Genomic DNA, 21,262 nt, shown 5'->3' on the forward strand with positions numbered 1-21,262 from the left:
GATCCTCAGTTTCCTCATCTGTAAAACTGAGTGAGTGGGCCTAACTGACATTATTGGTTGGAGATTAAGTAAAATGAAGTATATCAAGTGCAGTGTCTCCTGACTCACCAGAAGCTCTCAGGAATGGTGATTATTTCCCATCGTAATTCAGGGGATAACTCTCACTGAAGAACCAAGCAGGTCGGATTTCAATCTGGCTTTTTCCGCTTAAAGGAAACATTTTCTGAGCCCGTTTTCTCATCCTTAAAATGGGGTGAACAGTGCCGCCCTTTCAAAGTCTGCTAAATGGAATAAAAGCTGTGATACATCTGTGAGGCACTGAGCACAGCACTGTGAGCCCAGAGTGCTGGGCACCTAGTAAGTGCTAAGAAAGTCTTGGTGGTTCCTGCTCTTCCCAGAAGGAGGCAGTGGCACCCTTGGGAAGGTGCCAATTATATCTTTTCTCCTCTGTTCCAGAAGGTGTGTAGTCGGAGGAGGATGCCTGTTGCACTCACCATCATGTCCCCAGCCCTTTGCCTTGCTGAGTTCTCAGTAACGAATAAGTGAATGAATTTGCTGAGGTGTGGATGAGATTAATACATCTGAACAGGACTGGATAGTTTATAGGGGACTCAAGATCTTTATCGCACAACCAGAGAAGGTAAGCAGGCCAAGGGTTAGACCCACATGTTACAGTTGAAGAAACTGGGGCTCAGGGAGATCAACAGTGGTCTGTAAGTGTTAACAGCTGTAGCTAATCTCATGCCAATTTGGCTCTGCCGGGAAGAGTTAGCGGAGCATTGGGCTGGTGAAGAATCCGGCCTGTGTCATGGGTGGGGTTACAAGTCTTTCTGAGATTTTCCAAAGCTGCAGAGACTCTGCCCGCTCTGCCTTCTTCCTCCTGCTGTGCCTGGTATGGGGCTGTATCCCAGTGCATTTGTTTTTTTTAGATAAGTTTTTCCTCTCTTTTTTTCTTTTAATTGAGCTGTAATTGGCATCCAAGTGCACTTGTTTTTAATTGCTGACAATTCCAACTTCAGGGCTGCCATGAACAGCCACAGAGGTTGCATACTGTGCAACTCCAGGGGACAGATGTCATTCAGTGAAGAGGTAAGTCTCACTCTGAAGCTGGAGGTGACCCAAGGAGATGGGAAGCCTCCCCATGCACTGGCTGGAGTAAAGAGCTCTGCAGGAACCAAGGCTCCTGGACAGTCTCCGGTGTCCCTGGCAGGGTCCACGTTTGGAGTGTGGACATCCAGGGGCGATCTCCACCCTTCTTAGGGTTAAAGGTAGGAAAGTCCTGGGCATTTAACCTCAGCTTTAAAAGAGGTAGTTAAGGAAAGGGAGCAAGACTCTGAACCCGGTATATTATAGACTTTATTACATATATAAGTAATCATTTAACCTTGATAATAAAGCTCTTTGAATAAGCATCATCCACCCATTTTACAGATGACTTAACTGGACACATGGAAGTTAATTAACTTGCCCAAAGGGCCACACAGCAAGAAAGTGGCAGGGCTGGAATTTAAACTCTAGGCCCCCTGTGTTACCTCTGGATGTAACCTGCATTTTACAAGGAAAGTAGCCGAGGCCCAGAGAGGGGCAGTGACTTACCCAGAGTCACACAGCCAGCTAATCACTGAGTAAATACTGAACCCAAGAATCTAGACTGTCAGTCCCAAAGAGCCTGTAAGAGTGCCTGGCCCATCAATTAGTATTTTTAATAAAAATAAGTCTAGAGAGAGACCCAGCATGCCTGGGACAGGAGAGCTGGGGATGGGGCATGTGTGGAGCAGATGGTGAAGGGCAGGCACCAAGCCTCCGCATTTTTGGCTCCAGTCTCTCTAAAAGGAAAGCCCCTGTTCCCTCCATTTCCAGATGGCGGGTGGGGTCCATAGGGTGAGAGGTGCTGCGCCGCACTTGGCCTCTAGGTGGCGCCCGTACTGCAGCTCTGGACTCCCTTGGGCAGCCTGGGCCTCGGGAATTGGTCTGTCCCTGGGGGCTGCTCTGTCCCCAGAGTTTTCAGTACACCCTGGGCAACAGCTCCCCTTTCCCTCCTCCAGACTTCTTCTGCCCTGGCTTTGGCAGCCAAGGGTTGTCACGGCCCACACCGGTAGCTCATGCCTCAACTTAGTCCTCCCTTAGAAGCCCTCTGCAGCTCCATGGGTGAGAACCTTCAGAGGGTCTAGTGGGTCACCCAGATGCTGTCCATCTGCTCCACCTTGGAGAGTTTGCTCAGTCTCCTTGAGCCTCACTTTCCTCATCTGTAGAATGGAAGTGAGGTTTCTTTTGCCAGGATGTTGAGAGGATCAGATGGAACGTTTTATAAATTGCCTAGCCCCTTGCAGATGCTCAAGGGAGGGAAACTGTTAGGATTGTTCCATGGTTGGTGGCTGCCTGTTGTTACTTTTGCCTGGCTGCTACTTCTTCTTCACCTTTCTCACTTTGGTCCATCATACCACACCTTATCCATCACCATCAGCCTCTTACCCAGCTCTTGTGGGCCTGGTACCTCTTTGGAGAAGGTACAGAACAGTGAGTAAGCAGAAGGCTCTGGGGTCTTGCTGTTTAGGTTCAAATCCTCTACTTCAGGACTCCCTGAGTGGCCTTGGTCAAGTTCCTTCGCTTCACTGCTGCAGGGTCTTGGTGCTTACCCACTACACATTCCAGTCTCCCGGCAGTTAGGTTGGAACCATGTGACTGACTAGTTTTGGCCAGATAAATGGGAGCAGGAGTGTGTGCTGCTCTGGGAAAGGCGATTAAGAGCCTGTGTGGACATCCTCCATCCCTGTCTTGCCCTGTCACTGTGGCCCCTGTGGGACCACAAGGTTATGGGTTTGTGTTGCAATATCCCACAGGGTTATCATGTAAGAGTATAGCTCTGAGATGGAAGTGCCCTGAGTCCCCAGACCACCCTCGGAGGAGAACCATACCCCTAGCCTGGCACTGTGTGTCAGCAAGAAGTGAACTTTTATTGCCACAGAGACTTCAGAGTTTGTTTGTACTGACCATAACCCAGTTTAACTTCACAGATACAGCCTTCTGTGCCTCAGTTTTCTCATCAGTGAAATGGGGACAATGAGAGTGCCATTCTTATAGAGTCATTGTGAGGATTAAGGGAGACTGTGGTTGCAACCCTCTTTAAGATGTAAATTTTTAGTTTTTATTACCTTTTAGGAAGGTACAGAAAAGCACAAAATGACTTTAGACTCTCAGAGCAGGAGGGACCCTGGAAGGACCCTGAATTTACTCCTCATGGTTACATGAGACAGAGGCTCAGGGGGAGAAATGCCTTGTTCAAAGTCATTCAGGGAGAAAAGAGCCGACAAAGGGCTGAATCATGGGTCTTCTGACCTCTGTCTAGGGCTCCTTTGGACACACCTTGGTCCCTGCTTTCTGGAAGCTTATGATTTGATTGGAAACAAGACAGACAGACATACAACAAAACCATCACTGAAGATTCCGTGTGGGAGTTGTCCAGAGAGTGAGGACTCTGAGGGTCAGAGGAGGACCTGGGGTCTGCAGGATGGGAAAGGAAGACTTCCAGGAGATGGTGTGGCTTGGAAAATGGGCTTCGGCAGAGAGCAAGGAGGGCAGTGGGCAGTGGCAGGAGAGAGGACCGGGGATGAAGAGCAGAGCGGCCCATAGAATAGATGAGTTAAGGCACGGTCTGCTGAACCAGTCCCCCGGTGAGGGGTCATGCAGCCTCCTTCCCCACCTCCCCGCATTATAAAGAGCACTGCACTAAACATCTTTGTACCCATCTCTGTGTATCTGTGTATTTTGCCAGCTGAGATAGAGGCTTTGTGGGAAAGAGAGGTTGGGGTGAAGCCCAGAGATATATTGGGCCTGATTTCTTAGGTTTGGGGGCTTTGAACACCACTCCGAGGCTTCCTCTTAATTCTTCGCATCAGGAGTCTTGAAAATGGGAACAATCTCTTTTCTGGAGTAGTTTGACTGCAATAGGACCCAGAGGTGGGATGTGAGGCCGGGGATGTGTGCCTCTCTTTACTGGACATTGGATTTTCTGCTGTGTGACTAATGGGGCCGGAGTGGGGCTCAGAGCCTGGAGACAGCAGCTCTTGCTCATTGCTGGCCACCCCCCTGGTACAGGCTGTGGATGGGTCCAGGGGTATTGCATTCCTTGGTTCCACAGTCTGCAGCCAGAATGGGCTCTGTGGGCGGCACACAGGGCCCCATTCTGGAAGGCCCAAGCCTTTTTCAAGCTCTGTCACCATCCTTCTATGGAACGCACACTGGCAGATTAACAAGAGGGAGGCAGCCCCTCTGTGTACCCATGTGGAAGGAGCTCCAGGATATATTTTAAGAGCAAAAAATCAAGTTATAGAACAATATGTGAAGTACGACTCTGTTTATAAACAACAAATAATTCTTAAAACTATACACACACATGCAACCTTATTATTCAGTTTTCCCCTCTATTGGCTGGTTCTATCCATCCATTTATGATTCTTTTAGGGTTAGCCGAGAGCCAGAGCAGGCATCCTTGATGTATTAATGTTTTCCACACATCGCATTTTAACCCATTTCCCGGACAATGCAAGGGCTGTAGAGCATTCTCATTCTATTTACCCCCTCCCTGACTCATGTGCTGTTGTATCCTGTATTTTAATTTTCTCTCTGTATTTTGAACATTAGTTGTATTGTTTTATACAACCAAGATTCATTTACACTTCTCTGTATTTCCCTTTCTATCACCCCCTTTCCTTTCTGAATATCCAAGCTCCCATCTGGGACCACTTTCCTTCTGCCTGAAGCTTCTCCTTATATTTATTTTTGCATTTGAACCATTCAGATGGCTCAAAATTCAAAAGAAGAGAAGTGTTCTATGACCGATGTCTCTCTCTCCCACCCCTGCCCCCAGCCCCAAACTGTATATTTCCACGTGTCCATAGAACATTACTTGGAAGGATACACACCACATCGAGAGGGGTAGCTTGTCTGTGGTCTGAAGCGTCTGCCTTGATAATATATTCCCGTCTCCAGTGTGCAAGGAAAAGTCAGGGTCTGGGACAGGCAGCCAGGAGACCCAGTCTCTGCTGACTGACAGCCTGTCGCTGTGCCCGCCGGTGCATACAGCCTCTTGGCATTGTCTAGGTCCTCTTTAGATCCTGGCCCCAGCCCTGTGGGCCGGGAGGGCAAGGGTCCCCATTCCCAGCACAGCTAACTACCATTTCATGTTTATCAGCTCATTCACTCCTCACAGCAACTATACCAGTACTGTCACCATTTTACAGGCGAGCAAACTGAGGACTTCACAAGGCAGAGGCAGGATTCAGACTAAATTCAAACAGCCCAGATCCAGAGCCCAAGCAATTACTAACTCCATTTTACAGATGAGGAAACGGAGGCCCCGGAAGGTCGAGCCATGCGCTCTGCTTCACACAGTCGGGAGCAGCAGAGCAAGAACTTGCATCTGTGACTTTTGGGGTTGATATCCATCCCCCTCCCCCAAGACTAGTGGCTTTCCTATGCGCATTACAATCACCCAGGGAGCTTTCAAAAATGCCATGTAAAGTTGTCAGCCAGATCAATCAAATCCAAATCTCTGATCCTATTTTTACACACTTAGCCCCCCTTCCAGGAACTTCTGAAGTGTAGTCAGGGTTGAGAACCACTGTCCAGGCCCACATATGGTCAGAGCTTGGGATCTGACTGCTTGGATTTAGTTTAATTCAGACTTTGCTCCCTGTGATCTTGAGCAACTTGCTATTTCACTTCTGTGCTGCCTCAGTTTCTTCATCTGTCAGATTGGTTCATTGGAGTGTCTTTTTCATGTGAGGATTGAATGAGATAATCCACACAAAGCATTTGAAACAGTGTCTGGCACAAAATCTGTTTTAAATTAACAGTATTATTATTGTTACTCTCTGTGTAGCTTTGTAGAAAGCTTGCCCTTCTCCCTTCAGGTTTTCCATCTGTGAAGGCACCTTGAGGTGTGGACTGCCTGGTCTTAAAGGCATCTTCCAGCTCCAGTGTGCTCATGTCAACGTTAGTTGCCTGGTCTCAAGCCTTTGCTGCCTCCCCCACTCTTTGAGAAGCCCTGCCCATTTTGCATGGAGGCTGCAGCAAGCACATGCCAGGAGAACCAGGGACCTGCTTCTGTGGGTTGAGTCCAGCCTCTTATCATGGTGTTAACGCCACTCACAGCCGTGACATGCTGGGCTGTAGGAAGAGAAATTGCCCATGGTTGGGGGTGGTGGATGCAGCTCCAGCTGCCCCCAGAGAAATACAGAGGGGTCCGGAAGGGGGGCCCTCCACGAGGCAGGGCAGGGGACCCTGGCAGAGCAGGGCACCCCATGCCCACTTCCTACTAGTGCCCAGAGCACATGGTGCCGGTCTTGCCACCAACTGCCATTCTGCACCAATGCATAATTCATGCCCCCATGTGCCAATCTGTGCCAGCTTTAATTAGCGCCTAACTTTTTGTCATTCATTTTGCTGTGAATACCTTATGAATAAATGATGGGAGAGGGGAGCAGGGAGCGGGGCAGGAATGTGAGGGGAGGAGCCTGGCTCCTTAGGCCTCGTGGGGGAGGGATAAGCTTCCATGGAGAGGCTAGGGAAGCCATGCTCTCCGGGCACACCCCACCCCACCCCCGGGACGGGGCCTCGGCTATGCAGATGGGTGGCCCCAGCCCACCCCATTCGCCTCCCAGCCTTGCTCGTTCACAAGCAGCATCCAGCCGCCACAGCTGTGCCAGGCTCCAAGGGCCCACAAACTAAACTCAGGAGCACACATGCTTGGTTTATGGTGGCAGGCGCTGCCCCGGGAGAGGGGGGCTGGCGGGATGCAGACAGGAAGCAACAAATCGGGCTCTGCCACAGCTCAGGGCTGGGAATCCAGGGGGGTGGCAGCAAACGTGAAGTGGGAGAAGGAGGCTGTTATGGAGGGCGCCCAGAGGAGAGGCGTTTATGTCCGTTAAAAATAATAATTGCCCCTCACAGGGACGAGAGACTTGTTTGTGAGTGTTGTTTTGTTTTCACAGTTTATAAAGCACTTGAGCATGTGTTTTTCTCTTTCGTCCTGAATGGCAACCTTGGGAGGCACTCGGGGAAGCTGGGGGCTGGTGTGCCCATTTACAACTGAGGAGACTGAGGCTCAGAGAATTTATTTGGCTAAGACCCAGGTCCTCTGCATTCTAGTCTCCTGAGCCTTGCATTACACCCCCTGCCTCACCTCCATTCTTGGGGAAGGAAGGAGGGGAGGAAAGCACCCCAGTCGGGGCTGGGGGACCCAGGGGGATGCCAGTTCAGTCCCAGGTGGTTTAATAGGCTGGACAGATTTACAAGAGCAGACTTGGATTCCCTTGGCTCCTTTCCTCCCATTCTTTCTCACCAAGAGTGCCAGAGGGCCACTGGTATATTTGGCATTTTAAGGACATAGAGACAGTGAAGCAGAGGTACCCATTCCTCCAAGATGCCAGCCCAGGGCCACCATGGGGCCACGCAGTCTCCTCCTCTCCATCCTTTAGCTCATCATACTCTTCAGTATCATCATGCATCATATGGGGCATCTTTGCCTCCAAGCCCAGCCCCCTCTGCCTCCAGCATCATTTGCTGAGTGACCCCCAGGCCCAGGTGTGGCAGACAAGGCCGTTCATGGTCCAGCCCGTGCCCCTCTCCTGAGACTCCTCTCTCACCCCTCCCGGCACATCTTGGTCCAGCCCTACTGCTCCCCTACCTGAAGTCTCTAAACCATGTGATGCCCCCGTGACTTGGCACACACACAGCCCCTCTTCCGCAGATGTGCTTGCTGACCTTATCTGGCCAAGCACACTCATCTTACAAGGCTCTGCTTAAGTGGTCTCTCCTCTTGGAAGTCTTCCCCAGTTTTCTTGGTTAGGGTGGACTGTAACCTACTTGGAGCCTCTCTGTCACTGCTGACCCTGGTCCTGGCTTCAAGTAGCATTGTCTTATGCCTCCCAGCTACTTATTTCTGTAGCTGTCATTCCAACTGGACTGGACTGAAGCTTCTCTGAGGGCCAGAAGAGGCCATATGCTTCTCTGTGTTCTCAGCCCCCAGTCCAGAGCCTGGCACACTGTGGACCTTCCAGGAAAGCTTGCTAGATGAATGAACAAAGACTTTGTCTCTGCCTTTGAGGATCCTAAAGTCAAAGGTGTCTCTGAGCTAAAGATGAACCTGAACCCTCTACAGAGATGTGGCCACTTCTGGAGAAACAAGGACAAGGTCATTCTGATATAGAAAGAGCCAACATATCAATTCTTTCTTTTCTGTCTTTCCTTCCTCCCTTTCCCTCCCTCCCTTACTTCCCTCCCTCTTTCCTTCTCTCTATTTCTTCCCTCCTTCCTTTTTTCCCTTTCTTTCCTTCTTTCTTAAATTTTGGAAAAGAAGGGATGGAGGTACCTTGGCAAATCTGACCCCATGTTGCACTGTAATCCCCTACAATTGACAGGAGAATCTTCATATGGTCCATACCTGGCAGGGTTCTCATAGTTGCCAGCAACAGAAATAGACTCTGGCTAGCTGATGCAGAAAATGAATTTGCTAGTTAGATAAGGGAGAGTTCTTACAGAATCAAACAGAGGCTGGAGGACAGGCCCAGAAAACAGAGAGGGACCAAAGAAGGCAGGTTGCCAAGAACACAGCTGAGAATGAAGCCCAGATCAGGCCTCAAGTGCTGTCAGTCAGGGTTTGGTACTTTCCGTTACTTCTGAACTATTCTAAACTATTTCTAAACTTTGTGATTCTCTTCAACGTTCAAAGTTAAGAGGGGGAGCTTCTGATTGGCTGTCCTGGGCCACGTGCCGTGCCCTGTGGCCAGGAGGTGGGTGACGGAGGACCTTCCCTTTCAGTTGTCACAGTTAGAGCAGAGCCTGGTCCTTCCTCAACAGGGAGCTCCCCCCAGGAGGAAGGAGGTCTGCAGGATGCTGGGCCCTGAGTTGGTAGCATCTCTATGGTTCTATGGTTGTCACAGTGCTCCCTCACTGCCCCAGGAGGAAGGCTGGACAGGCATCATGATCGTAATTGCAGAATGGAAACCAGAGCTCGGAGAGGCTGAGAGACTTGTCCAAAGTCACATTAAGAGGTGCCCCACAGTTTTGGGGGAGAGGCAAAGGTTTCCTACAGAGAGGCAGATGGGGAGAACTCTGGGCTCTTGGTGGACAACCCTGAAATGGTTTGAGAGATGGAAACTCCAGTCAGGAAGAGAGGCTGGCATTTCAGGGAATAATCCCCTAGAGAGGAGAAGGCACTGGCTCAGGGGATAGAGGTTGAGTTCCCTTTACCAGCTCTGAGTCTCCTGCAGATGCTGCCGTCTTGCATTTGGCTGCTTTGTGTGTGGATAGCAGGGCTGCTACTCACCTACAGGGCCAGAAAGCTTCCATGGCTCCTGCGGGGAGAGTCCATATGCATGTCCCGGGACCTTGCTCACACTCTTCCCTCCACCCGAGACGCCCCTGTGCTTTTGCTCCCTGTGGAATTCATTGCAGCAAAACTCAGCCCTGAAGTCTCTTGGTCCAGACAGCTTTTCTGGACTCAACCTTCCTGAGAATCCATCACCCCACTCTCCTTGGGCTACCTCTCCGCTTTGTGACACTTACCTTGTCAGCCTGTACCTGATTTATATATCTGTCCCCTCTTGGACTGGGAGTGCCTCAAAGACAGCCTGTTATTCACAGCTGTGTCCCCAGTGTGCCGTGCGGGCTTGTTCCTAGCAGATCCGTTCCCTGCTCGTCTGCTATGCTTCAAATCACAGCAGGACTGGCCCCAAATCCCACTTGGGTCTGCAACTTCTGGCTGGAGTCAGCCAAAGAGAGGTGCTGGGGGAGGCCAGAGCTGGGGGCGAGAAGCCAGGATGTCTCTTCTTCATCCTTGACCTTAAGCAGTGTCTCTCGTAGTAACTGTGTCTCCGGCTCCCACCTGCCAGCTCCACTGTGCTCCCATCTTGTGCTGTGTGACCCTGATCCTGCTGACTGCTTCCTCTCTTCGTCCCTCCAGCCTAGGGTAGATAGCAGCTTTCTGCTGTTGCTGAACTGAGTCACCTCATCATCCCCTGTTTGAATTCTCAGCTCTTCCATCACTATATGACCACAGTTGCTTTGAATCCCCTATTATGCATTCAAAGCAGTTCTGTGGGTGGGCTGCACTCAGACAGACACCCCAGGTCCTAGCACAGTTCTTGGCACAGAGCGGGCACTTGACAAATGCTTGTGGAATAAAAGTGGCTGCCGAAGAATTTCTATGAACAGAAGTATGATGCCCACATTGGAGGAGGTGAATTCAGCTGAATTCAGTGCTGTTTTGTTCACTTGTAAAATGACTGCAGAAAGCCTGGGGAATCATAGTTTGAGAAAAGGTGGCAAACCAGAAAGAAAGTAGGATTTAGGATTGGAGAAACTTTGAAAAGCACCTCTTCTAATAGTTTCATTTTATGAATGAGGAACAGGAGTCTTATGAGAAGTCATGTCTAAGTCAAAACCAGTTAAAGAGCCATCTGAAATTCAGAAACCAGATCTCCCAACTCCTGGCTCCATCACCATCTGACACTGTGACTCCCTGAGACCTGCCAGACCACATCTCGAGTCCTGCCCTTTGTCCTCAGGCCCCAGGCTTCTGTGTCCAATGACCTCCCTGACCTCTGCACTCAGTCACTGCACTGGCCTCTTACAGTCTACACACCCTGGTGGGGTGGGGTGCTCTTGCTCCTCTTCCCTCACTCCCCATCTCAGAGAATAGCACCCTGTCCACTTATTTCCACAAGCCAGTAACCTGGGGTCTCCATGACATTTCCCTCTCTCCCCCCAGCATCACTCCGTCTCCCAGGTCTGTAGATTTTTTACCTCCTGAATATCCCTTCCCTCCATTTCTACATCACCACCCCAGACCAGGACTCTGATACCTGGACAGCTGAGCTAGCTTATAGAGATGTGAGCTCTGGGGGCAGGGTGGGAGGGGGGAATTTGTGTGCATACATTTCTGTGCGTGTTTTATTCACTGATGTATCCCAGTGTCAAGATTCCCAGGGGTTAGCAACTTTTTTGCAAAGGGCCAGATAGTAAATATCTTAAGCTTTGTGGACTGGAGAATCTCTGTTGCAACTCCTTAACTCTGCAGTTTTACTGTGAAAAGAGCCATAACCCGATGGACATGTCTATGTTCTGCTAAAACTCTCTGTACAAAAATGGGGGGCAAGGTGGATTTGGTCTGAAAAATGTGTGGTTTGTTCCTGGTTGAGAACTTCTGGCACACAGTAGATGGTAAGTAAATATTTCTAACTGAAGAAAGATACTCTTATCATCTATCACCTCCCAATCAATTCCCTGTTTTTCGTATTTTCATGACACTCCCACCCCTCAACCTTCATCCCAACCATCTGCTTCAAAGCCTCCACTCCTAGGATAGAGATCAAACCCTGATTAAGCCAACATGCTCTGTATGTCAGGGCCCTGCTCTCACTGTGGCTTTACACTCCCTGACCTCCTCACCCTTTGCAGCGCTTCAGCCCCTCTAGACTTCCTTCACTTCCTTATGTATACCAGTTCCTTCCCACCATGAGGCCTTTGCACATACTGTTTCTTCTGCCTAAAACCCACTCTCTCTCTCTCCCCATCATGCATCCCTCAGATCTCAACTCAGCGTTATCTCCTCCAAGAAGTCTTCCCAGGTCCCCTAGGCCAGGTACCATTAAAATATTCCTCTTCCCAGCACCGATTCTGACTGTAATTTTACCTGATTATGTGTTTCATTGACTGTTTTTCCTGTTAGAGAAGCTCTACAAGGTACAAGGACCAAGCCTATTTCTTCCTCTGTCACATCTCCAGAGCCTATTTCAGTTAGCTATCGTATAGTAGCAATAATGAGTAAATGGTAAAGAATGGAGCTTTGGAAGCAGACAGAGTCTAGGTTCAGTACCTGACTCCACCACACGGGTAACTCATGCACCTTCCTAAAGCCCGTTTTATTCTGGTAAAGCCACGCTAAAGACACACCTACCAGAAAAGCTGTGTTGAGATTAGAATGAAGTCAGGCCAAAAGTCTCAGCCCAGAGCCTGACTCCAGGCAGCTATTGTCAATATGCTGATACAGGTCCAGACATCCAGTCAATGATATATGGTTAAAGGAATTCAGAATGTTTAGCCCTGGGAGGTAAAGATCAAGGTCAGGGAATGACCATCTTCAGCTATGCCAGTATAGACTCTCCTGTTTCCAGCTGTCTGGAAAAGTCATGAAGTCTCCATCCTTACATATGTGCAAAAAGAAGCTGGGAGGCCCTTATTCAGGTGCGCACCCTGCTTGGGTGAGGGCGCTCAGGTGACATCACCGGTTTCTTCTAATTCGGGGCCCCTCATTTGTAAGCAATTGGGGACATTTTCAGTTTTGATTGATGGAGGGGGCGCAGATGGGAGGGCATGAGTGGGGTAGGCAAAGGCAGCTGGTTGAGCCAACACAGCTAAGTGGTCCCAATGACTAGAGGGACAGCCCCGCTCGGCGCTCAGCGCGACTTTGGGAGCAGAGAGGGGGCGCTTAAAGCCAACAGATGGCGCAGACTTACCTAGACCCGGGCGCCCGTTAGTTCTGGCTTCCCGGGAGCGTTTCCCGTTCCGCCCGAGGCCAGCCTGGCCCCCACCCCTCTGCGGGACAGTGGGCGGCCCTGCGGAGCGCGGCTCCCGCATGCACCTGGGGCCGCTTTCTCCGGCTTCCTCCTTGCCCCTTTGGGGGATTCGTCGAGTTGCCACAGCAGCCGGTGCCATGACATCGGCAGAGGGCAGTTTCGCCAGCACTGAAATATTCATGCCCTAAGCGCCTGGCCCCGGCTTCGCGCCGCTCCCGGGGGTCCGATCGGGGTCAGGGGTGGGGGGCTCAAGGATCCTGGCGCCCACTGTGGTGGGAGGGTGGGCGGCGGGGCGCGGCGGGGCAGGCAGGGGCTGGGCGAGGCGGGAGGTGAGGGAGGGAGCGTCAGGAGGCGGGGTCTGGGTGGCGGGGGCCGAGCAGGGCGGAGGAAGCGAGGGAAAGTTGATCGCGGACTTGAGCCGCGGCGGCGGCTCGGGAAAGAGGGCTGCGAGCGCAATGCTTGGTGAGAAGACGAATCCGACGGCTGCCGGGCGCTGATCCCGGCGGGGCTAGCGGTCCGGCCCCGGGCATGGGGTGCCGGGGTGACGGGCTTCGGGACGATTGGGGCGCGCCTCGTGTGAGCCCGCGGCGCGCCTGAAGTTGCGCCCGGCAAGCGGCCAACAGAGAGCGGACGGCCGAAGGGGACCCAGGAGCGGCCAGCGCGCCGCGGATGAGCCTTCGCACCGGCGGCGAGACGCGGCGGTGGTCAGCACTCGAGCAGGCGGCCTTCCGGGGCCGATCCAGCGGAAAGCAGAGCCCAAGGCGCGGCGCCGCTCCGCACATGCACACGGTACCAAGAGCCACGCACCGCCCCTTCCTTCCCCGCTTCCCTCGCCTTCTCCGAGCCGTTCACCCTCCACGCGGTGGGAAAGTTGGAGCCGTGGGGTCGCGACCGTAGCCGCCGAACCACTTGTTCTCGGCACGGCCATCGCCCTCGGCGGGCGCCCGGGGCCTCCTTCCCTCCCCGGCTCCCAGCCAGCATCCTGCGTCCCACTCCCAGCCCGCGGCTGGACGCGCGGCAACTTTGATTCCCGGCAACTCGAATTCCCTCCGCGTTGGCCTTGGGAGGAAAGGCACTCCTCTTCCCACCTCGCTTTCTGGACCCGGGAACGTTCGTGCGCTTTGCTTTCTGCGCCTCACAGAGGGTCTGGGTCTGGGTCTGTGTCTGGGGTGGGGAGACTTTCGAGGGCAAAGAGGGCGTTGGGGTCCGATCTCGTCTCCTTCTGCGCTCTGGATCCCCCTTTGGACAGTGGAGGTGGGGTGGGGCATAGCCCCACCGCGAGGTAGGCGTCGGCACTCTCCTCCCCTCATCACTTCTCTGTGCCGGCCAGAGACCCCAGAGGACCCCGGTTCTGGGCCGGCTATGGGAAGACGCACCCCTCGAGGAGCAGGGAGCCTGTGCCGCTCGCGCTTTGCCTTCCCCGGCCACCGGCAGTGCTGGTTGTCCCCAGGGGCTTGCGCTCAGGAACGCAGCCCCTGTCTCCCCTGCAGGTCAGCCCGGGACGCCTGCAGAACCCGTGCGTGCCAAGGTGGTGGCGGCAGCAGCCGGAGGGCACGCAGTGCCTCGCTTTCCCGCGGAGCCAGCACCTAGAGCCGCTACCTCCGTGCCTCCGGCCGAGATCCTTGCTGCCGGCCACCGCCCCCTGCGACCCTAACCCGCAGCCCGTGTGCAGTCAGCAGCCCACCTCGGGCACATTAGCCTTTCCTGGGTAGTAGCACGCCCCACCCTCCCCAGTAATTCAGGGAGCAGCGCCTGCCTCTTTTTTCATACTTTGCCCTCTCATACTAGAGAAAGCATTGACTCTTACCTTTCAGCCGCTTAGCAAGTACCCCCACCCCAATTTGGATTGGATTTTGAAATAAGCTGGAGAGGCACAGGGGGGAGTGTGTGTGTGTGTGTGTGTGTGTGTGTGTGTGTGTGTGTGTGTGTGTCTGTGTGTGTGTGTGTGTGTGTGTGTGTGTTGGGTGGAGTCAGACAGTTGCCCAGGGGAGAATTAGGCTGCCCAGGGTGGGGTGGGCTGAAAAAGCCTGGCTGAGGCCAGGAAGAGAGGTGCTGATGAGTCAGCCCATTTGTGGGGTGAGACCAGGCTTGAAGTTGATGCTTGGTTCGTGGTGCAGGGGTCGGCGCACTGCGGTCAGCACCAAGAGGGTGGTCCGCACCTATGAGTCTGGGTGACCGGATGTCACTTCGGTGGAGGGGCTTGGAGGAGGCCCCTTAGCTGGGGGAGCTGGGATGCTTGGTGCTATCCGGGGAGAGTGGAAATGCAGTGTGGCTGAATGGCAGAGGGAGGGTACCCTGTGGGCTGGAAAGGTGATACTACAAAAGTGACTGGTGTGAACCAGGTGGCTCTGCTCTGGGTGATGGAGAGCTTCGAGAGTGTGCAAGAGGCCGAGAGCTGACTGATATCCTGGCCTCCTCTGGGCTGAACCCCAATATACATGTCTGTCTCCACCTTCCTGACCCCCCCAAAAGCTGTGCTTCTCACATATGCTTACCAAAGAGGTTAATTTGAGGGTTATGATGGTGGATGGTCCTGGTTGCCTCCCAGGTATTTCCTCTGCCCATACAAGCAACCTTACCTGCAAACTCGCCATTTAAGGTTCGTTTCTTTGAGCTTAATATTTTGAAGGGCGCCTTTCTGAAGCCGTAATTTAAAATGCACATACTTCTGGGAGGTGAAGGTCTAGTAGAGCCTTGCTACTCTATGTGTGGCCTGTGGACCTGCAGCATCAGCATCACCTGGGAGCTTGTTAGAAAAGCAGATTCTTGCACCCCACCCCTGACCTCTTGAATCAGAATCTGTATTTGACAAGATCCTTAAGAGGTTTGTTTTATCAGTAAAGTTAGAGAAGCCCTGGTCCACAGTACCTTCTCAGGAATGAGTATTTCACAGCCCTTGGTGAAAGAGTGTCAAAAAGGTCATTGGATAAGAATGTAGGTTTGAGAATGAGATTGAGACTGGAACTTCTTTTCCTGGACGTTTATGGTAGGGTTGGATTAATTGTCCACTGCTGGCTCCTTGAGGGAGCCTCCTGCTAGTGCCAGGAGGGTATCTGTGTTTAGGGCATCTTTAGGCAGATTCAAGTAGCAGCTCAGTTTTCTGTGTAATTAAAACACTGCCATGTGTGCTGCATATGGGCCAGTAGGAAGTGGGTGGAAGGGGCAGGGTTTTTGGAAGCTGGATAAACTGCTCTGCTTCTAGGAGGCCTGGGGTTGGGCAGATGCTGTCCCTTAAGGAGAAAGAATTAAGGAACTGTCCTCCACTTCATCTGTCCCTCCCAAATGAATGGAATGACCCACCAATCACACCTCTCCACGGTCTTAGGATTTATGCAGAGGGAGCTGCAGAAATCCTAATTTGGGGCAGTCAGCAGAGGAGAGGATACCAGCCAAGCTCCACTATTAATTACTCCTGCCACCAGCCCAGGCTGGACACCCCATTTCTGCCACCTGGTGCCCTGGGAGGTCCCTGGGCCCAAGAAATAGGATGATGCCAAGGCACGGTGCAAGTCACCACCCATGGTCCTCTGGAGGAAGGGTGGTGACCCCGACGCCAGCAAGGCTGGCCTGAGACTGGGGATCTGAGGACTTCAGAGCCTTGGTGGGGCCAGCGGTATCACAGGTGAAAGATTATGGCATGACTCGTGCACCCTAGACCTACTTAAAGAGAACTGTCCTTCCTCTGTGCTGGCCTTTTTGCCAGGAGGCAGAGTGGCTGTGGGAGCTGTGGGAGAACGTGGGTTGGCATGGTCTTGGAACTAACAGACAGTGACACTCATGTGAAAGATACCTTCATCTGTGAGTTCAAAAACAACTGGTTAATAGAAGTCTTACTGTTTCCTAGAACCCTCAGGTTTTAAACACAATTCATTGTTTTAAAACGTGAAGGTGATTTATTTTTAGCAAATTAATTTAACTGCCTTTGTTCGTTTTTTTAAAAAATTATTTTCGAGCCTTGATTTGAGTTTTTCTTGGCCCCAGGTAGTCCTATTTGTCCATTTAATTGGTGTGCAAAGTTATTTGTGAGTTGGACCCTGCCAGATGGGTTCTTTCAGAATGGGGTTATTTTGCCTCCAGTGGAAGGGAAGTGGGGATGGGAACAGGTTCTTCTGTGCTGTAGCCTCCTGCACCAGTGTGGACAGCACCATGAGTCAGGCGGGTGGGAGGGGTGGTCAGCTCCCCAGCTATGCCTCCCTCGCTCACAGCCCTAACCCTGCACTTTGCCCGACTCTGCACTGGTCTGGTCTCTCACTAGACCTTGAGCTCCTTCAGCATGAACTGTATCTTATTCCTCCTTGTATCCGCAGGGACCGATGCTTAATCACTGTCCATTGACTCAGTGGCTATTACATCGGCATCTGGTATGCCTATAACCAGTTTTAACTATTCACATGGATTCCTTTTCGACTGGGCAGCTAGTGACCGTCTTGCTGTATCTGGGCTCTAGGCAAATGCCTCTGGAGTAGAGGCACAAACTCATGTGCCTACAGGGGCTGTGAAGCTGGCCAGAGAGTAAAGCAGCATCGAATGTAAGACGATAGGGCGTGGTGGGGACTGTGGAGAATAGAAAAGCACAGGCCCCAAGGAAAAGCCACAACTGTAGGCAAAACCCGCCTATATGACAGAGTCAGAATCATGGTTACTCCAGGGTGTGATGACTAGGGCTCAAGGGTTGCTTTTGGAGTGCTGGAAATTTCCATATCTTGATCTGCCTATCTACAAGAGTGGTGAGTGATCATTTGTGCAGAAGAGTCAATTCAGAAGAATTAGAGCATTTATGGAGATAAATAGAAGCATATTTATTTTGGTTCGATATGAAAATAGCTTTATTGAATTCCATAAGGCAGAAAATGCATACTCTTACCAATGCTATTGACTAGAAGGGTGTCAGTGAGAAACTTGGCATATTTAAGAAGTAGCCACATGGAGATAGCTTTCTAGTCTTTCATTGTGAAATGTAATCTGGTTCTGTCCCGGGGAGTGGTACGGGCTGCTGCCACTGCTTCTTTCTGGCTGTGTATTTGGGTCTCAGCGATCATGCTCCTGGGGCTCTGTCTCCCTTCAGCAGTGACAGTCTGCGAGGCTCCATGTATTGTTGGGGGCTCGGGGCTATCAGACGTCTGTCCCTAGCCCCAAGGGCCTCAGGCGGTGACACCGAGAGTGACACAGCAGGTTCCAGCTTAGCGTTTGTAGTTTTGATCTTTCCTTTGCAGAGTCTAACAGCTCATGCAAGAGTTGGTTATTATTATGATCATAAACCTGTTCCCTTCCTGATTTTTGTGAGGCCGCTTGGAGGCAGATAGAATTTCCATTCCTGAGCTAAGGCTAAGGCCTTGCCCAGGCCTTAGTTTTCTCAGTGGTTGAATGGGAATAATTTCCAATTACACTGTAGGCTTGCTGTCAGCATTAATAAGAAGAAAACTCTACAGAAAGCCTTTTGTGCAGGGCCTGGCACATGGTACACATGCAGAATGTGGTAGCTTTTTTATTATCCCTTTTTGATTCAGTCATGTGTTAGGCACATTGTCTTCCAGCAAAGAGGTGAAACCTCCCCTTACTTTGAGAGTTGGACAATCTATAAGTTCTTAAATTGAATTCTGCCTGAGGATGTATGCATGTGTGGTTGTGGTTTTTCATTTTGCATTAATTATTAGCAACATTAAAAAATGGCATTTTCGTAATAAAGAGCTAGATTTCTGGCATATCTGGCTAGAACAGGCAACATTGGGTCTGTGTTCCCAATTGATGGTAATTGGTTGGGGCTGAGTTGCAGCCACCCCCTTTTATTTATTTGTGTTTTTATTTAAAAAATGCTTTGAGGGTTATATACATACAATAAAGTGAACAGATCTTAAATGAAAGTGATGGGTTTTTGCATATGCATGCATGGGTGTAACCCCAGCTGGATCTGATGCATCCTTGGTGGCTTGATGAGGCTCCCTCAGGCCCCCTCCTGCTCTTTTTGTGTGTGTGTGTGATATTCTTATTTTATGTAATAGCATATTATGATCAAATAATGTAATTACAGAGTTTTCTATAGCATTATTTTTAGAGACTGTTTAATTTTTCATTATATTCATTGAAGTAACCACTATTATGATTTTGCTCTGGCTTCTGTCAACATGTGAGTTTTACAGGTGCGCTTATAACCTTCAGTTCTCCTCAGTCTCCACCATTCCCTGTTGTCTCACATCTGACCCCATTTATTTACACTACATCCTGGCCCCTTTAGCCACGTGAGTTTGTGACATCTATGCCAAGGGCTAGAAGCGTCCTTAGAAACTAGCTGGATGTACCATGTACCACGTTACAGGTGCAGAAACAGACTCACAGTCAGGGAGTGGGCTGCTTCTAGACCCTCTCCTGGGGTGAGGTGGGCCTGGGCAGTGGCTAATCAAAGACAGAGCCCGGCTGCTTCCACCCCAGCATGAGGCCAGGCAGATCGTCATCTCTTGGTCCCGGGCATCCAGGGCCTGACCCTGCAATCACAGTCACCCAGAACCTCCCGCAGGCTGATCAGCCTAAGAGGGAGGGAGTCCTTCCTGAAGATGTATCTTCCCCAGGACAGGCTGTTAGCAGCGCTGCCTTCCTCTTTAAAGGCCATGCTCCATTTGGAGAGGACCTGCAATGCCATTTGTGACAAGGGCCCTGTGTACCACCTTGATTGTGTCTGTTTCTGAAAGGAAGGCTGTAATTTGGGAGCCAGTGAAATCAAGGGAGGGAACTAGAGGAGAGCAGAAGAGAGACAGAAAGGGAGGGAAGGGAGAGAAAACAAAAGGGGTGGCTGGGACTATGTCTGGGTCTCCATTTGTAGTGCTGGTCCTGTCCCCAAGAAATGTTGGCTTTTCCTGGCTTCCTTGGGGCTCAGTCAGGGTAGGCTGGGTCCCTCCAAGGACTTCCCTTTAGCTCTGCCCCTCTTGTGCTCTTTGATACAAAGATAAGAGACTTGTCATCCGGCCCGGGGCTTATCCAGGGCTTCAGTCTCCAGTCCTCTGCATCCCTTCTCTGACTCTCACCTGCCCTTTTGCCCTGGGAGGAGACTAATTTTGACCTTTTCTCCTGGGGCCAGAAGAGCTGCTATCTTCAGGGACCAGTGGTGACAGAACTCTAAGCCAGGCCTCTCTCTGTCCCTTCTACAGAGGCCTGAGGCTTTGTCTTAGGAGAGGCGTGGGTAGACTGCCACGGGAAATCTAGCGTGTATTGGACAGTGGGGCAGGATGTCCTTCCTTTTTGTTTTAGGGTCTCACATCCACTGTTGGGGAGACCTTTCATTTAGCTATTCGGTCAACCAATACTGAGCATCACCTGTGTACCAGGCTTATCTAGTGACTGGGGATTTATGCTGAGCATCTACAGCAGTGCTGTTCAATAGAAATACAATGCAAGCCACACATGCAAGTCACATACATGGTTTTAAATTTTCTGGTAGCCATTTAAAAAAATTGAAAGAAACAAATGAAATTATTTTTGATAATCTGTTTTATTTAACCCAGTGTATCCAGAATATTATCATTTAGCAGTAATCTAAATAACAAACTATTAATGAGATCTTTTACAGTCTTTTTATTTTTAAATTAAGATTTTGGAATTTTATGTGTATGTTGCATCTATAGCACTTCTCAGCTGGACTCAGCGCATTTCAAGTGCCCATTGGCCATGTGTGGCCGGTGGCTACTTTACTGAACTGGGGGAGATAGACAATAAATACACATATCAAGACAATTTCATATGTTCATGAGAGCTAAGAGAAAACAGAGGATCATTGACATGCTAAGGGCAGAAGATAGAGTAGGTGGGGAAGGCTTCTTGGAGAATGGGAAGATGTGGTCTATCTCCATGGACCTGAGTCCTGGCAGGGTTGGGGAGAGGAGTGGGAGGTGGGGAGGGGTCCGTGTGTCCTCAGGCAGTCCCCCAGTATCCCACAGCACTTTGATTACCAAGCATGGGATTAAATATCGCTTCTCCTTAGAAGACCCAAGTAGAGGGGGCCTGGAAGTGCTAGCAGTGTTTTAGAAAAGCACCTTATCTGTGTGTGTGTGTGGGGGGGGTGTGTGTCTCATTTTCTACGCATACTTTATAAGAGAAAGATAAGGATTCAGTTCATCTTTCCGCTGCTTTTTACACTTGGGAGTTTTCCAAGCAAGGAGGACTTTGGCATGGAAAGCTGAGGAAGTTGGGGCAACCTAGAGAAGCAGGGATTGTGTCCTCTGGAGGAGAGGGTCTGGCCTGTCCAAAGTAGCAGGGCTTGGATGCCAGGGGGCTTCTGTTGCTTAGCAGACCAGAAGGCCCATTTTTTTTTCTGCTGGACTAGGATGGGAGGAGGACAGGGAGGGGATCTAGGGGCTTGGAAGAAGTGCCATGGACAGAATGCTCTGGGGCTGGGTAAATGCAGACCTTCCTTGCTATCTGGACTTTGCTTGATTGACCTGGGCCAGGATGAACATTCAGGTGCCCACAACGTCCAGTCTGTCTGGGCAGCTGGTGTAAGAGAGTCAGGCTGGTTATGCGGACACTGGGCAAATTGCACTTGCTCGCCCCGTATAAAAGGGGGCACCACTGCAGTGGTTTTTGCCTATGGTTATAAAGCAGCATGCAGGATAAGTGTGGTTAGACACTTCAACTTCTCAAAATTCTCTGGAGATCTAGATTTAAAAACTACAAAATTGTATTTCAAATGTTAGCAA

At 50.9% G+C, this 21,262-nt stretch overlaps 1 protein-coding gene across 1 annotated transcript in view; it reads left to right on the plus strand.

Annotated features, from left to right (window-relative positions):
- Positions 1-568: 568 nt before the first annotated feature.
- CDH23 (cadherin related 23) overlaps positions 569-21,262 on the plus strand; it is a 437,615-nt gene continuing 416,921 nt past the window's right edge. Inside the window, exon 1 of the mRNA XM_065922525.1 lies at positions 569-640. The gene's annotated coding sequence lies outside the window, so the exon portion shown is untranslated. The remainder of the gene's footprint in view (positions 641-21,262) is intronic.

Source organism: Muntiacus reevesi, chromosome 2 (genome assembly GCF_963930625.1).
Source record: "Muntiacus reevesi chromosome 2, mMunRee1.1, whole genome shotgun sequence".
Classification (NCBI taxonomy): Eukaryota; Metazoa; Chordata; class Mammalia; order Artiodactyla; family Cervidae; genus Muntiacus; species Muntiacus reevesi.